This window comes from Aquarana catesbeiana, linkage group LG04 (assembly GCF_042186555.1).
Source record: "Aquarana catesbeiana isolate 2022-GZ linkage group LG04, ASM4218655v1, whole genome shotgun sequence".
NCBI lineage: Eukaryota > Metazoa > Chordata > Amphibia > Anura > Ranidae > Aquarana > Aquarana catesbeiana.
In genome coordinates, this window is record NC_133327.1 from 214,461,375 (window position 1) to 214,478,069 (window position 16,695).

Sequence of the window (16,695 nt, forward strand, 5' to 3'; positions counted from 1 at the left end):
CATGTGATATTTATACGAGTATACATGATATGAAATAGCCCATTCCATCATCCCTCCGCGGCTATTTTAATTTGAATTTTACTGGATATTCCAGCTATTTGCACCTTAACCCCATATATATTTTAATCATATTTCATGAAATAATTTAATTTTAGCCTTTTTATTACCTTTCAATATATTTTACGAATTAAAATTTACATGTATGCACTTTTAGTGGTAGCCTCCGACCATTTGGCATTTTTTAGCTTCCAATACAGCGGGATCTCTCTCTTTTTTAATATATGCCCACCTATGCGTCCGTCTCTGGCCAATTAGCCCCTCTGTATATCATTAAGCCATATTTATGAGCAACGCAATATATCGTTACATAAACATACAGCCAATTCGGTATCTATTTGCCTTGGTATGAGTATAAAGTCTTCTCTAACCTATAAAATGGCCGCGCCCATCAGACACCTAGTTATTAGCTTTGTTATGATCAGGTAGTCGTTTCTAACCTACAAAATGGCCGCGCCCATGTGAGACCTAGTAATGGCCGGCGTGGCTACGAGAAAATGGCCGCCCATTATTCACTATGGGAGAGACTATTTAAGACCACAATAAGCCTATTTTGCTCATCCCCTGAAGAAGTCATGTGATCGGTGATGACATGCGTAGGGACGGAATAGGCTGTTTCACATTGCTAGACACAGAACGAGTTTGCTGCTCATAGGAGAGAGGTTTGCTCTGCATTGTTTTTATGTGAGTACATCTACTTAAAGATTTTTAATAAAGCATTACCTGGTTAATACATACTTCACTATCAAGTACCTTTGTCCTGCATATTCCTGTACATACATACCTGAGATGTGGAGGCTGAGCTAGGATCCGCGCTGGTCCAGGACCCCTGATAGGACCATAGCCACTTGTAATCAGCTGCCATTAGGATAACCCAACACCGGCAAGCGTGGATATAGGGACGCAATTGAGGCTCAGGACCTGGCGTTTTAGCTACAATTCATCGCTAGGTAAGGGGCCACTGCTTACATTAGTGTTTTATGCACGAAGAGGACACTGAGTGAATTGCATCCCAGACACCCCACTGTTGATTTGTTGAATACACCAGAACTTGCTTTTGCACCTTCAATGACTTTTACACTGGCACTTTAAGTTTGCTGCACTTACTGGCATGTCATTAGTCACTTGTTTCGCAGGCCAGCACAATATATTTTATATCACTATTATTGGGACATTTATTTATACTATTTATTATCCATATTGCGTTTTATTGATGTGTTTTATTTGCAATATCTAGATCACCTTTAAGCACTGGCACTTTGTACGTTTTGCACCATTTATAAGGATATGTTTTTGATGGTTATTTCTGATTTATTCTATGTATTTTTATTTAGAATTATTCACATGAAGTAGTGTTTATGTCCCTTTGTGCACCAACACATGATTATCTAGATTTATATGTTTTTAGTGTCAACACTTATTTATGCGATTTAACATGCAATTTTTTTGTCATTTAATATATACCAATTGAAAAGGATTTTTTTATGCACTTTTTTTCACATACACATGATGCTGATTATTAAGACTTGGATTTTTTTTAGTGTCAACACTTATTTATGCGATTTATGCGATTTATTATGCGATTTTATGTCATTTTATTAATTGACAACAGACAGAGATTTACAGCTTTCTTCTGGTTAGCGCAGCACATCCCCCTTATACCTCTGAATGGATCACAGCCGATCACGTAGTAAACAGCCACCAGCCATTGGCTGTTTACCCTTGTCAGTGATGAGCAGTGTTCCTGGGAACACGCCACCGCCACCGTGACCGTGCTGCACGCTCCCGATCGAGCGCATGCAGTCTCTAAAGCAGGGAATACCCCTTTGTGATTGTCCGTGACGTAATGGCAGCTGATCACCTAGTGAACAGCCATGCCCAATGGCTGTTCACCCCTGTCGGTGACACGCTGTGTCCTGGGGACACGGCGACACCGGCAGAGCAGGGCTGCATGCCCGCGATCGTGTGCGTGCCCTGTATACCAGGTTAATATATATACCAGACCTGAAGGGCTTGGTATGGATTTTAGGGGGACCCCCACGCAATTTTTTTATTTTGGCGCAGGGTTCACCTTAATATCCATACCAGACCCAAAGGGCCTGGTAATGGACTAGGGGGGAACCCATGCCATTTTTTTTCAATGATTTGTATCTATATTGCTGGAATCCGAGCAGTTTTAAATGACATTTTTTCCTTTAGAAATGTAATTTTGCTCTAGTACTGTTCTAAACATGAGAAAGATGAGCTACTTTACAAGCATACTAAGGACACCCCCCAGGCACGATATTTAAAGGAATATTTCATTTTTATTGTTTCACTTTAACTGCTTCAGATCCGGGCCGTTGTAAAATGACGTCAACAGCGCGGATCTAAATTGCCGGGACGACGTCTATTGACGTCGTCCCGTGCATGAGCGGCCTGCGCGCCCCCTGCAGGGCGCGCGCGGCGCGCTCGGTGATCAGCGAGTCTATGAGACTCGCCTGATCACAGATCAGAGTAAGGGGTTGGTCCCGACCCCTTACCACATGATCAGCTGTCAGCCAATGACAGCTGATCATGTGATGTAAACAGAGCCGGTAATCGGCTATTTTTCCTCCTCGCGCTGACAGCGCGAGGAGGAAAAAAAAAACCCGATCACCGGCGGCCGTGATCGGGACATCAGTCCCGATCACGGCGATCTTCTGACACAAGGCAATAGGCAGCAGTGCTGCCTACCAGTGCCCACCAGCGTCACCCATCAGTGCCCACAGTGCCAACAATCAGCGCCACCCATCAGTGCCCACAGTGCCACCCATCAGTGCCCACAGTGCCACCCATCAGTGCCCACAGTGCCACCCATCAGTGCCCACAGTGCCACCCATCAGTACCACCCATCAGCACCCACATCAGTGCCACCCATCAACACCCACATCAGTGCAACCTATCAGTGCCCATCAGTGTCACCTACCAGTGCCCATAAGTGCCCATCAGTGCCACCCATCAGTGCCCCCCCATCAGTGGTACCTATCCGTGCCACCCATCCGTGCCACCCATCCGTGCCACCCATTCGTGCCACCCATCCGTGCCACCCATCCGTGCCACCCATCCGTGCCACCCATCTGTGCCACCCATCTGTGCCACCCATCCGTGCCACCCATCCGTGGCCATCAGTGCCGCCTTATCTGTCCCCATCAGTGCCGCCTTATCTGTCCCCATCAGTGCCGCCTTAACTGTGCTTATCAGTGCCGCCTTAACTGTGCCCATCAGTGCCGCCTTATCTGTGCCTATCCGTGCCCATCAGTGCAGCCTATCAGTGCCCACCAGTGCCACCTCATCAGCGCATATCAATGAAGGAGAAAAATTACCTGTTTGCAAAATTTTATAACAAACTATTAAACATGATTTTTTTTTTTTTTCAAAAATTTCCATCTTTTTTTGTTTGTTTCGCAAAAAATAAAAATCCCAGATGTGATCAAATACCACCAAAAGAAAGCTCTATTTGTGGGAAAAAAATGATAAAAATTTCATTTGGGTACAGTGTTGTATGACCGCGCAATTGTCATTCAAAGTGTGACAGTGCTGAAAGCTCAAAATTGGTCTGGGCAGGAGGGGGGTTGAAGTGCCCAGTAAGCAAGTTGTTAAACATTATTAAAATCACTGCTCCTGAAAAAACTGCAGTTTTTAAAACTTTTTTTGCATTGATTCATGTCCCCTGGGGCAGTACCCGGGTCCCCATACACTTTTTATGACAATAACTTGCATATAGGTCTTTAAAATGAGCACTTTTGATATTTCACGTTCGTGTCCCATAGACTTTAACAATGTTCGTGTTTTTGCACAAATGTTTTGCCTGTTCAAAGTTCTAGTGCCAACCGAACCGGGAGGTGTTCGGCTCATCCATACTCATTATATGCAATATTGTACTGATTGATGTTTATTTTATAAATTTGTAGTTTCACCTGGCTTGTTCTAATAAATCTAAGATTAAAGAAATATGGTATCTGAAGTTTATAGAGTACGTAGGTTTAGCTCTCTGTCCTAGAGACAGAACAGTGAAACTTTTAAGCAATGAAATTTTTGAAGCTGAAAAGTGAAATTTTTGCTGACCTTTTAAGGTGAAGATAAGCCGCATGCTCAGAAGCAAGTATGAGACGGAAGCGCTCGGGGTGGTAAAACTAGCGTTCGTATTGGAGCTAGCACATTCCTCATGCTGCAAATTCTGTGATCGTTTAATGCAGCGCATTTTTTTCTTCTTTATAGTGCTAGAAGAATGAAGTTGTTTTGCTGCTCATATTCACACAGAGTTCTCACAAACTGATTTCTGGATTATTTCTTCTGATCTCATGAATAATATTGTATTTTTTTAAATCTCCATAATAATGTTTCCATTTTTTTTATAGTCATTTATTATTTTTTTCATTTCATCAAGATCTTTTTTTAGTATTATTTTAAAATGATTTCTAGTGATCTCCATATTTTTTTGTGTCAAGTTACCACAATAACATTATTATTTTTATTTTTTTGAACCTCAAGGAGGTTGGTGTCCCTTGTTAATTAGACATTGTCTTTTAGAAATGTATTTGAATAAAAAACACATAGGCAAGTATTTTCAGAAAATAAAATATCCATTTATTCTGGGTAAAAAATAAAGATGAAAGCAACGCTGGAGAATATTTTTGAATTTGTGAAGCCTTTTGGCCCCAGGGCACACATCAAGTCTGTGGAAAAAAGTTGGGATCTTGAGGAGTCCATATAATAGGGAGCCCAATCTGGTCCAGGAATTCCAGAGATCAGGACCAGCAGCAGATGACATATATGTCCCCAGGCTGTGGTACTACACCAGCCTGCGTCTTCTGTCAGACCAAACTGAACCCAGGCCATCACATTCTTCTCTTCACTGCAGCCTATCCTCCATGCTGCCCTGCAGCCTTCCCTGCAGCCTTCCTTGGAGGACATGGCTCTGGTGGTGGACTTGTGGCAAGAGGAGGAGGATGGGCTTGCTCATATATGTGGCTGTTCTCGGTTAGCTGGCCCCTCAGCCCCTTCTGAAGGGCCTCAGCAAAAATTCCCTCACAGAGGAGGCATTGGCCCTTCTTCAATTCTACCAACCTGGTGGCTAGATAGCAGCCATAGGCCTCTTCAGCATTGGGGGGGCTCCTGAGGACATCCATTGCTACCCTAATGAGGCCCAGTGTTGCCTCCTCAGTCACCGTCCCCTTCCTGGGCCTTTTTGTTGGAAGGGGGAGGGGAGGCACCTGGGATTCGGTGAGGCTCCTACTGGGCCCAGCCACCTCCTGGCTGTCACTGGGCATGGCCTCCTCCTGGCTGTCACTGGGCACGGCCTCCTCCTGCCTGCTACTTTCCAGACCCTCCTCCTGGCTGAGCTCATCCTGTGTATAAAAAGGGACATAGTTTTAGTTTTTGGTTCATCAATCACACACAATTTTCAGATCATGACTTGCAAATTCAATGTTAATACATATAAAAGACTATCATTCTGACCCCAGCATTTTTTAAGCTGGTCACAAACATTTTTGGCCACTACTGTCAATTGATATGTATACATTATTTTTTGGATAAAATCCTTAATAGGTAATCGATTATAACATCTAGTTAACATCATTAATATTAGGACAATAAATATGTTGAAAAATAATATACCTGGCTCCAGCTGGGCGCATCCGCTTCTTCCAGGATGGAAGGCCCAGGTTGTTCCTCATCAGCCTCTGCTGGGGTGGAGGGAAGGCTGCGGGGAAGGGTCAAAAGAGATTCCCTGGCTTCAGTCTGGTCATCCAGAAACCGCAGTTTTTGGAAGTACCACAGCTTGGGTACATATACATCATCTGCTGATGCTCCTGATCTCAGGGAAGCCTGGATCTTTTTCTTTTTTTTTTTTTTGCCACTTCAGCAAACCCTTTGAGAGACTTAATTCAACTTTTGCAGTTCATCTATGTCCCTTCTGGTTTTCGCATCATAGTAGCCTTTTATCAATGCTATATGCAAAATTTCTTTTAAGACTTGTAGAAAAAACATATAAAACTTACAGACCCTGCTATTGGGGTAACATATACATTCCTCCCCCCCTCCCTCTCTCCCCCCTCCCAACCACTGTGTATAAAATATACTTTTCCCCGTTAAAGATCTATGTTCTCAGTACTTCTGCGTAGCTCCCAAGTTTTTTTGAATTCTTTCCAACACTTCCACTTATCCTTTACCCCCTCTCTATGATCATCCCTACAGTAACTCATGTGTTCCATATAATATATTTCTTCTACTACATTAATCCACTCCCATATTAAAGGGCTTTCTGCTGTTTGCCATTTCCTAGGGATGAGTTTTTTTGCCGCATTTAACAGATGTGGCACTAGGGATTCTTTATATGGTTTTACTTCCCCCTCTATTCCATGAAGTAGTACTGTCCACGGGTCTACCTCTACTTCTATTTTAGTAATTTCTTTTATAAAACATAATATCTTTTCCCAGTATCTTTTGATTATAGGGCAGTCCCACCAAAGATGGGCCATTGTACCCACCCCCTTGCAGCCCCGCCAACATTCAGATGTTTTATCCCTTTGATATTTACTAACTTTATCGGGGGTAGCATACCAACCAGTTAAACATTTATAATTCATTTCGGCTGTGTTGGCATCTACAGCCAAACTGTGGGTTAGTTCCAATATTTTCCTTATAGTGTTTTTTTCTTTCTGTGACCCCAGTTCCCTTTCCCACTTTCTGATAAATGGAGGGACCTCCATCTCTTCCACCGTCAGCAACAATTTGTAGATCTTGGATATAATACCTTTTGTATCATCTGCAAGACACAGTTTGGTCAGATCGTCTCCCGACCTTATTGGCTGTGGTAGACTTCTGACAAAATGTCCCAGCTGGAGGTATCTCCATTCATCAATCACCCATGCTTCCTTGTTCTGTATTAATTCTTGAAATGATACTATCTTCCCCTTTTTTAATATATCTCTTAATTGTGCCCTATCATTTTTAATCCTATTTCCCCCAATACTCTTTTTTTCCCGGTGCAAAGTATTCATTTTCTTTAAGTGCTATTAGAGGTCAGTGATATGTCTTATTAAACTGTTTATACGTCGTGTCCCAAATTCTTAAAACAACCCGTGTCAATATATGTGCATTTTCATCTAGTGTTCTGTAGTGAGGGGGGTTCCATATTATAGTTCCTAATTGTGCCTTACAATTTTTTTTTTCAATATTTACCCATCTTTTCTCCTTATCTCTAACCCACTCTATCACTCTCAATAATAATATCACCTTATAATATTTTTGAATGTTGGAAACAGCCAAACCCTCTCTTTTTTTTTTTTAATGCAAACACAAAAGATGCAGCTCTAAAATGATGTGGTGAAAAAAGAGTAACTAAAAAAGACTAAAGCAGAGTCTCACAAAAATACCAATATGTGATCAATGGTATACATATAAGCCATAAACTTGTGAATAATAATGAAAAAATACACTTTACAAATAAAATTTGAAAAGGGATAAGATAATCCCACAAAGTAAAAGTAAACAAGAAAAAGCACCCATCTGTGAAAGTGCTGGAAATTAAGGGTTATCTTCTGTGTCACTTCACATCCAAGGTGAGTAATAAAATATGCTTACCAGATGGCGATGACTGCTATTACGGCAGTCTCGCTCAGCACAGGGAAATCGGTCTCCCCACAACCCAAGGTGCAGTGTAGTAACTAGCAGCAGATGATTCTCGGGAATATGAAACAAAAGATATCCATAGTGTAACATGTACAAAAATGTGGTTTATTAAGAGTAAAAAAAGCACTTACAATGTTGCAGTAAATAAAGAGCGGTGGGGTATGTCATAAATAAGGTCCTGGTGTCCCCATCTGTAAACCTTCACTTCCTATGTTCGTATGTTAACCCATCCGAAAAATGTAATAACGTCACCGTCGCAGGCTCCTCCCTAAGTGTTTCGTCATGATAGGACGTCATCTGGGGATTGGCCAGGTGACAGTGTCATCATGTTTAAGCATTATATATAGTATATATAGTATATTATACTGGCAGCCGGATAAGTATAATGGAAAAGGAACGGTTCAGCCATATTAATTGCTGGCCGTCAAGAGGACAATGATAAACTATGTTAATCTAGAAAGTGAAGGGAAGAAGAGTGCCATCTTGTGGAGAAAGAGGATATAAATAATATAAAATAGGATGGCATAAACAAACCGAGAAGGAAGAACAAACAGACGCCGACACCGCAATTTAATCAAAAATGATAAATACATAAACCATACATAAAGACAATGGTTATGAACATTCAACACAATCTATTAAATATTATATATGAGATTATATCCACATATAAAATAAATAAAAATTAAGAATAAAACCCTAAAAATAAGAGATAAAACGAAAAATAAAAAATGCAAATTTAGGCATTATTTATAAAACAATTAATGTCCCATTCGACATTTAATCAGTGAGGTACATAAGATTTCATATTGAAGATCCATCTGGTTTCAAGTCTAGAGATGGAACTGACCATATTGGTGCCTCTCCAATGAGGACGCATCTTATCAAAAGCAAGGAAGAGAGTACCTTTCAATTTTTTATTATGATATTTTGTGTAGTGTCTTGACAAATTATATTTTGTGAACCCTCGCTTAATATTAGCCACATGTTCTAATAAACGCACATGTAATTCACATTTTGTCCATCCAATATATTGTTTGGAACATGGACATGAATAAGATAAACTACATATTGAGTGGAGCATGTAATAAAAGACTCAATGTTGTATATACTATTCGTGACTGTAGATTGAAAAGTCTCACATTTCCTCCCTGTGAAGGAGTTATTTGGCAAATGCTACATTTACAGCAGGGAAAAAAAACTTTCATATTTTGAAAAAAAGAAATGGTTTTGGGGGGGTCAACTACATTTGAAGCAATACTATGTCGCAAAGAGGGAGCACCCCTATAAATCACTACAGGTTTGTCTGGAATAACCGCCCCAAGTACTTGATCATTTTTAAGTATGTTTCAATGCTTTTGAAATATTTTCTTAATGGAGAAGTGTTGGTTAGAATAACACGTAATAATGGACCAATCAAACTTATTGTCAGGTGCAGGATTACGTTCTCCTTCTCTGTGAAGCATGAGGGACCTATCCAAAAATGGCAACCTTATTAATGGTAGTGTCAATATCATTTTCCAAACATCCTTTATCCAAAAACCATTATTTTAATATTAAGGCTTGTTGTTGATAATCCAAGATGTCAGTACAGTTACGCCTGATACGCTGGAACTGGCCTTTGGGGAGAGCACTTAGCCATGATGGATGATGACAACTGGAAAGTGGGATATAGGCATTCCGATCGGTCTCTTTGAAGTGTGTATTGGTAGTGAGGCGTCCATTTTTGGCTATGATGTTAAGGTCAAGAAAATGAAACTCAGAGTGACTAGCTTCAAACTGGAGGGATATACCCCTATCGTTCCGATTTGAGTTGTAAAAATAAATTTTCGAGGGAGGCTAGATCCCCATCCCATAGGAGAAGGACATCATCGATGTACCTTCTCCAAAGATTTAGCTCCTTGGGGGATTGTTGTCAATGATCTCTTTCTCCCATCTGGCCATAAATAAATTCGCCAGACTGGGCACAAATTTGGCGCCCATAGCTACGCCACAAGTCTGCAAGAAGAAGTCACCCCCAAACCAAAAATAATTGTGGCCTGTGGCAAATCTAAGAAGTGCCTTAATAAATTATTTTTGAAGCTTTGATAAAGAAGAATCTTGATCAAGATAGAAACTAACTGCTTCAAACCCCTGCTGATGGGAGATGATGGTGTAGAGAGAGGCCACATCGGCCATAGCAAGGATATAGCCCTCTCTCCACTCACATCCATCAAGCAGGTTGATGACCTGAGTTGTGTCTCTCAAGTATGAAGGAGTTGCAACCACCAGAGGCTGGATAAAATTGTCCACCTATCTACCAATCCTAGCCATTACAGAGTCTATGCCACTAATAATAGGGCGACCCGGAGGTTTCGAAAGGTTTTTATGAATTTTTGGCAAATAATACATAACTGGGACCCTCGGGGCAGAGGGAACCAGGTATGTCTTTTCTTTTTTATTTAGAATACCCTGCTCAAATCCCCTGTTAATCAAGCCCTGAAGCTCTCTTTTAAATTTGACTGTGGGGTTTGAGGCCAAAGGCAGATACGTATCACGATCAGATAAGAGTCTTCATTTCTTCTAAATAACTAGTTTTGTCCAAAATAACAACCGCCCCCCTTTATCCGCAGGATGTATTACAATGTCATTTCTTTCGCAGATTTTTGTTAAATGATAATGAAAATCACTTTTCTGGTTCTTGGGACATTTAAGTGCTATTAAGTCTTTAATGACCATTTCTCTAAAGACTTGTATAGCTGGAGCAACCAGATCTGGGGGATTAAATAATGAAGCATTAGAAAGATTAGCATGTCTAATTGGGACATTAATCACATCATCAGAAACAACCTGGGGTGTGGGGTTGGCCACACCGCAAGTCGCAAGGGAAGGCGTATTAGCAGGAAGAATTTGACTTCGGTTTCCAATAGGGTTTAAAATAAAATGCCTTTTAATGTTCATCTTTCGTATAAATTTGTGTACACCGATAAATGTTTTAAATTTATTCAATCCATGTGGGGGAGCGAATTTTAGGCCTTGACTAAGGACCCTTTTAGTAGAACTTACGTAAATTGAAGACACCGCTAATATCTACTGCTTTCTTTTCTTTGGACTGGATCCTCCTCCCCCCTCTAGTGCCTCTCTTTCCTTGTATCCCTTTTTTGCTCTGTTGTTGCTCATGAGAAAAAAGAGTCTGACTACCTTCCATGCAATTCTGAGGCGAGTCTTGATTGTCATTCCTTGAATGACCAGGAAAATCCCCATATTGATTAGGGTGCTTAGTGATAACATGATTGTCCTCAATAAAGGCATCTTGATGGTAAGAAAGGAGAGTGAATCTATTTTGTAAAGGAATCTGTCTCCCACCGGGGGTATGAACCCGTGGGGCAGGCGAAAGGTCTCTGAAATCTCCCTTATAATTCCAGGGCTTTTGAAAATGATCCCTAGGGTCACCTCTGTGATCCCATTGTCTCTGTTGTTGAAAATTTCCATTAGAGGGTACCCTGGGAGGATGATTGCCTTGAATGTTATCCTTACACGGAGATCCCTTGTGATAGATCCCTTGAGAGGTCCTCTGGGAGGAACTCCCTTGGTGGATTTGTTTGCCATTATTCTTAAAAGATTTAGGCCTAACACTGGGTTGACCTCCTTGACTAATCCGAGAAGAAAAGCCACACAGAGCAACACCAGTATTCCCATTGGTTTGCGATGGGAGTGACACAACCCTATTAGGAAGAGGGGCTGGGGGAGGCTGGAGTGGGGATGGCTGTTGAGTAACCATCCTCTCACCTTCAATAGGTTCATCTAAAGTAATCTGCCATTTGAAGAACATTAATCTGCAAAATCACGATTATATTTTTTCTTTTTCTTACTTCTCTGGTCATTTATTTTCTTTTTCAAGAAATTGTCTCAATTGATCAGATTTTTGTTTATAAACTTATTGATCTTTGTACAATATTAATTTGTCTCGGACCAAAGAAATCTCATCAATCAAAACCTTGAGTTTATCCTGTTTTTTACCCAGTAGAAAATCAAGAAATTTGATACCAGTATGGTTCAAAATAGATAAACCAACCCTCTAGATCTGTTTCACCCTTTTGGGGGTTCACCTCCCATCTTAAACTGCGGGGTACCATTTTTTGGGCAACATACTGTTCCAAGTATGCCACGTCCCAGCTGGTATGTAACTCAGATGTCAGAAGATTTTTGAGTCTGAGAAACAGTCTGTCTGCTCTACCTTCCCATCAAAAAAAAACCCCTCAGTATTAATACTGTGCTGAGATCTGAAATTAAAGATGTCCATAATGACCTTTCAGCTGCAAATTCCTGATAACCTCTTTTTTTTTGCTGTTTTAATATAGCGAGGGGAACTCTTGCCTTCCCGTTCTTCCATATAATATTCATTATTATCGATTGCAACTTTCTTGTATAAAACCGTGGAAGTGCCACTGGTAGCATCTGGAACTTATAGGTGATTTTTGGTAAAAGGACCATCTTTATGGAATTGATACGACCTATCCAGGATAATGGTTTGTTTTGTAGTCTTTTACTCTAAGCTTTTATTTCATCTAATAATGGAATATAGTTTATTTTATAAATCTTCTCCAGTGAATTAGCTAGTTTTATTCCCAGGTACTTTATTTCTTTCTTCCAAGCAAATTGAAATTCCTTTTTCAACTTCTTCTCTTCATCTTTACTTAGATTGATATTTAAGATTTCATATTTTGCTAGATTTATTTTGAAATTTGATATTTCACTGTACTGTTTTAGGACTTTTAATAAATTGGGCATTGTGATCCTGGGATTAGTTATATAAAATAACACATCATCCACAAATGCTGAGAGCTTGTCTTCCTCTTTCCCTACTTTAAATCCACTGATATCTGGGTTACTCCGAATTGTTGAGTGCAAAGGTTCCAGGGATAAAATTAAGAGCAAGGGGGACAGGGGGCAGCCCTGTCTCATCCCATTTTTCATTTCAAAGGAGGCTAAAGGGGATCCGTTGATTTTTATCAATGCCGTAGGGTGACTGTATAACGTTTTGATCCACCCGATCATTCTCGAACCCACTCCCATAGTTTCTAGAGTTTGTATCATGAACCCCCAGTCTACCCTGTCGAACGCTTTCTTGGCATCGATCGACAGGAGTAGACCTGGGGGCCCCTTTTCTTTTATCTTCTGGAGTAGGAGTAGGGTTCTTACCCCATTATCCCTCCCCTCTCTTCTTGGAGTGAATCCTACCTGATCAGGGTGTATCAACGTTCATCGACCCTTTCAAACGACTTGCTAATACTTTAGCATACAATTTAACATCTGCATTTAGCAGCGAAATTGGCCTATAACTAGAGCACAGCGTACCGTCCTTCCCCTCCTTCAGAATGACTGACTGTGATCGAGGCAGACAAGGCCTCTCTACTCAGCTCGAAGTCAGTGCCTAGGCCATTCATTAATTGACATAACTTTGGCGTTAATATATCCTTAAATTTTTTATAATAGTATGTTGTAAATCCATCAGGGCCGGGGCTTTTCCCCAGAGCTGAGTTTGCCAAAGCTCTATTTATCTCATCCTCAGTTATAGGGCCCTCTAATGTGTCTTTAATGCTTTCTGACATCTTTGGAAGTCTAGCCTTTTTTAAAAATTCGACAATCTTTATTCTTTTCTCCCCTATCTGAGCCCCGGTCTTACCTACTGAGTATAGTTCCTTATAGTAGTTTTTAAAAGATTCCCCTATTTCTTTTGTTGTATGTACCATTTCTCTTTTATTGTTTTGAATTTTTTCTATATAATTTCTAGATTTTTTTTTTCCGAAGCATTCTAGCTAGGTGTTTACTGTTTTTATTCCCCCGCTGATATCTTTCTTTAGCCACCTTATAAAATGTTTTTTTTTGTTTCTAGTTCTATAAGATCTTTTAATTCATCTCTTTTCATAACTAGTTTCTGGTACACAACTCTATTTTGACCTTTATATTTTTTATACTTTTGTACTTTTGCTCTATTTTAAAAATTTCTTCAGTAAGGTTTTTCATTTTCTCTTTTTTCTCTTTTTTTTTCCTTGCTCCGATTTTTATTAAGATCCCCCTGATACATGCCTTATGGGCCTCCCACAAGGAAGATCCAGAGATCTCTTCAGTTTCATTTATTAGAAAATATTGTTTTAATCCCTTTTCTACAATCTTTACGCTTATCTCGTCATGTAGGAGTTCTTCATTTAGTCTCCAAGCCAATGAATTTCTTTGGTTCTTGGAGACTTGCATTTTCATTCTTACTGGAGCATGGTCCGACAATGTAGTTATCTCTATTCTGGATTCGACTATCCTATCCAGAAATCTGTGGTCCACCAAAATGTAGTCTAACCTAGAGTACGTCCCGTGCACTGGGGAGTAAAACGTAAAATCTTGTATTTTGGGATTCATTATCCTCCAAGTGTCCACCAGTTGACAAGCATGTAATTTTTGTCTCATCTTTTTTAATTGAACGTTATTCGTCCCCAATGCACGCAACGTACTATCCACATCTGGTTCCATGCAGAAATTTAGGTTTCCCATCAAAATCAGACCCCCGCTCTTAAAATCTATTACCTTCTCCAGCGTACTATTTAGAAATTTTATCGGATTCTTATTAGGAGCGTATATATTTGCCAAAGTACATTCCATTTCCCCCAGAAAGCCTTTCAAAAAAATGAATCTTTCCTCAGGATCGAGTAGCCTCTCTTCTAATTTAAATTGCACTCCCTTCGCAAACCCTATTGCAACCCCCTTGCTCTCTTCATAATTGTCTCCCCATAAAACCAAGTTGGGAAGTTGTTGGACCATAATTTGATATTTGAAATATGAGATAGGTGGGTCTCTTGTAGGAAGACCACTTCGGCTCCCTACCACTTAAGTTCTCCTAATATCTTATGTCTTTTGGTGGGTGTATTTAGTCCTCTTTTGTTATAAGTCATAAAATTTTATTCTGACATCTTTCCCCTAATTAACTTGCATGCTGCTCCATGTGCTTTTCTTTACAGGCATACCCCACTTTTAAGTACACAATGGGGTTTATTTATTAAAGCTAGAACGTGCAAAATCCGTCTCACTTCTGCATAGAAACCAATGAGCTTCCAGGTTTTATTATCGAAGCTTAATTGAACAAGCTGAGGTTAGAAGCTCATTGGTTTCTATGCAGAAGATTTTGCACTTTCCAGCTTTAGTAAATAAACCCCATTGTGTACTTAAAAGTGGGGTATGCCTGTACTGTTGCACAGTTTTAAATGGTAATCGTTCGTAGGAAACATCGTTAGTAGGAAACATCGTTTGAAAAAAAATACGATGTATTTAGTTGATACAGGGTTTTAACTACATTTTGGTCTTGCTAATTTGTCTTATTAAAAGAAGTTTAGGACATTGTTGTCTAGATGTCTTTGAAACTTGAATGAGTTGCAAACTTGATTCAGTGGAATGTAAGGAGAGGACACTCAGCAGCTGTTTACACATCTGGACTCAGGAGCACTAGTGTGGGACACCAGAGCACATTTTTTAGGGTAACCGACACAGGTGCTCCAGTGGATACTTGGGGTGTCTCCATCTGTGAAACTTGGCCAAAAAAGGTAAGTATTTCTGGACTCAAATATCTGTCTGCTAAGTATACCTTTGGTTTCATTCTCATAGGGGAGAAAAGACTCAGACAACAGGATCCCAGGGACCCCAAACCTCGCCAGCCTAAATGGGAAGTAAGCCCCAGCCCCCCCGAGGATGTGGAGGAAGGAGAGGTGGAGGAAGTGGGTGACATGGGCACCCCACCAGTGTGAGTGTCTGACACCCCATCTTCTGGTAATCTATGTATGCCTGCAAATTTCTAAATACATCTTTTTTCATCAATTTTAGGTGATGTTCTGATTGTGGAAGGGGAAGCGGCGGAACCCTTTACTGGCGCCAGCGCCCAAACCCTCATTACCAAAATCATGGCGTGGAATGGGGAGATCGACGCAATGCGCAATCGCCTGGACATCATGCAGCAGGAAGTGAAGAACACGATCGATGTTTTGGGTAGAATATAATCCCTTTTTACCTAAATCAAACTCGATCATGTTCTTCATTTTCTTTTTAGATGACCAGATTCTATTTTTTATATTTGTACATTTTAAAAGCCAAATTTTGAAGATGCACACGGTGTGTCAACATGTGCTATCTGCCATCAGGGGATCTCAATGTACGCTTTTTGTGGGTGCAACCCCTTCCTCATAAAGCTAGTAGGTGAGAGGAAGGAATTGCACCCACAAAACAGGTCCATTGATCCCCCATGATGGGAGATAGCACATGTTGACATTACCCATTTGAAATCCCAATTTGCGTGCATCTTCAAAATTTGGCTTTTACAAGGGTGACATCACCCCATCTGATTTATGGCAATATCAAGACATTTTTGACACTATAATGTCTGATATTGCCTTCATTTTTGAGTTGTTGAACTTTGTAACTTCCAAAGCTCCAGAGTTGTGTGTATGTTATGTTTTAAAACATGCCTGTTTGTAAAAAAAAAAAAAAAAAGATTGTTAAAAAAAAATATATTGATAAAAAAAGAATTTTATATATATATATATATATATATATATATATATATATATATATATATATATATATATATATATATATATATATATATTTATTTTTTTTAATTATAAATGCACATGTGAATGTGCACAGATTAAAAAGTTTGCTAATCAACGTGTGACTTCTTGTTTCAATGCTCAACACCAGTTTTGTAAGTAATTTTGTGTTTACAGTGACAATGGGGCTTATTTACTAAAGGAAAATCCACTTGGCACTACATGTGCACTAGGAGACAGCCAAAAAGAAAAGCAAGCAATAAATACATTTCTTGATTTTATCTGATCATTTTTTTTTTATTAATAAAAATTAAACATTGTCTGGCATTGCAATTGCACCCCTACCCGTAAAATAAGTAACATATTTCTCCCTAGCTTCACGGGCGCTTTGGGGGACCAAGCCACTACGGCCAGT

General features: G+C 40.0%; 1 long non-coding RNA gene across 1 annotated transcript; it reads left to right on the forward strand.

Moving 5' to 3' along the window:
* The first annotated feature begins 661 nt into the window (after positions 1–661).
* On the forward strand, positions 662–15,916 carry LOC141141462 (uncharacterized). The gene is made up of 3 exons (XR_012244090.1): positions 662–741; positions 15,343–15,478; positions 15,559–15,916. It is a non-coding gene; the product is annotated as an uncharacterized lncRNA (long non-coding RNA).
* Positions 15,917–16,695: the final 779 nt, after the last annotated feature.